The sequence below is a fragment of the Tamandua tetradactyla genome, chromosome 15 (genome assembly GCF_023851605.1).
Source record: "Tamandua tetradactyla isolate mTamTet1 chromosome 15, mTamTet1.pri, whole genome shotgun sequence".
NCBI classification, from domain to species: Eukaryota; Metazoa; Chordata; class Mammalia; order Pilosa; family Myrmecophagidae; genus Tamandua; species Tamandua tetradactyla.
This window is the reverse complement of record NC_135341.1, coordinates 66,194,427-66,196,580: the sequence shown is the minus strand read 5'-3', so window position 1 is coordinate 66,196,580 and position 2,154 is coordinate 66,194,427.

Below are 2,154 nucleotides of genomic sequence, written 5' to 3'. Positions count from 1 at the left end.
ATGGGACTTTTTAATTAGGTTGTTTCCATGGAGGTATGGCCCCGCCCATTCAAGGTAGATCTTAATCTGCTTACTGGAATCTTTTAAGAAAGAGACATTTTGGAGAAAGCACAGATGCTTGGGAAAGAAAATGCCCCGGGAGATGATAGGCCAAGAAATGAAATACAGAGTTTGCCCGAGAAGCAAAGAGGACCCTGGAATCAGAAGCTGAAAACAAGGAACCAGGAGCAAGGATTGGCAGATGCCAGCTCTGTGCCTTCTCAGCTGACAGAGGTACTCCAGATGCTGATGTCCTTTCTTCAGAGTCCAGGTACCATCTTGTTGATGCCTTAATTCAGACATTTTCATGACCTTAGAACTGTAAATTGTAACTCAAAAATTCTCTTTGTAAAGGCCAGCCCATTTCTGGTGTATTGTGTTCCAGCAGCTTTAGCAAACAAAAACAGTTCGCTTCCTACTTATTTGAATATCATTCTATATCTCTTCCTCTCAGTTTTATTCTTCTGTTCTTATTCTGATATGTAGAAACCATTTCATGATTCTATTAAAAAAAATAACCCTTTGCCTCAGGAATTACTATTTTCTCCTAAAGCTTCAATTATCCACTCCTTTGTTATCTTTGTAATGAAGTCAAACTCTTCACCCGTCCATCTCTGAATCTGCATCCCACCTCAAAATTCATGTACTTGAAAACAAATCCAAACCTCCAATCTATGCCAGCCACTTCTTCTAATTTCTTTGATAAGTTTTCAGTCATTTAAATTAAAACTTGAAACAATTTTATCGAACCTATTCACACCAAATATCTTTCAGGTATGTAAATGCATGATTCGGAATGACTTTTAAATTCATGTTTTCTTCTCTATTCCCATAATATCCATCTGGACTCAAGTCTTCAACTGCTGCTTTTATCAATATATCTGATATGGCCTCCTTTACTCCAGGATCTCCCATTATATTTATTTCTTCAGTGCATTCTATTTATTGCCATCAGATTTATTGCCTAGGAAACATTGTGGTGGTTGTTTGACCCAGCAGCTCAGTAAGTCACAAAGATCAACACAAGACCTTTTGAAGATAGTCTCAAACCCTTGGCAATCATTTCCTCTGTACTCTTATCAAGCCATATCCCCCAAATACAAATCAACACATTTCATCTGGTTTTCAAGAATCACAACACCCCAAGAATGTCCTAGATTTTTTTCCACACCTAAACTTCCTCTTTTTTTCTTCTTCTTCTTTTCGGCTGAAAAGTATCTCACCATAATCTTAGTCTATCACTACCTTGATACTATAAATGAGTCAACTCTTTCAGAATGACTTTCTCTGCATGGAAATAACTATGAAGCATACCTCTGTAATATAATGCTGAAATGGACCTGCACATTGTGGATTCTCATTAAAAATAGTAACTGAAAAATATTTCATTAACCAACCTATATTATAATACTATTAGTACCCAAAAAATGTATTCAGCGATACCTTTGACGCTGGCGGGCAAAATAATGTCAGATAAACATCTTTTTAAGATCAAATAAGAAAGTGTAAATTTTCATCATTTCATTAAGTACATCAAATATTATTCACCTGGTAGGAGATTTTAAATGGCATCAGAGTGATTTGGAACCACCAAGGCCTGAGTCAAAAGTTAAAGCAGTCAATTCTTGTTCAAAGACTCCACAGTAGATAGATTTAGGGATTTAGGACAATCTGCTTGCGTTGGAGGAGGAGGCAAAAACTAAAAATACTGTTTCCAAAAGGGCCCATAATTTTATCTTCAGACAGACCCAAATCTCTGTCTTTCATATGCTCTCAATATCCATGTATCATGTCTCAGCAAAAATAGTAAGTACTTTGATTTTAAAGATTTTTCACTCCCTTCAAACTGATGTAAAGATTTAAATAGGAAAAATAAACGTGGAAAAAGTGTGAATTTGTTTGTAATCTTGGAGTAAGTTAAAGTAAGGCTGATTACTAGGTGGAAAAGGTGACATTGATGACAAAATACCCAAAAGCCATAAAATAAAATCCTAAATGAAATCTTCAGCACAGCAAAGTTATCCAAAACATTGTCAAAATGACAAGTAGGGAATACATTTCCAATCTTTATGCTAAAGAGTTTCGCTTCTTAATGTTTAACAAGCTCTTGAAGAA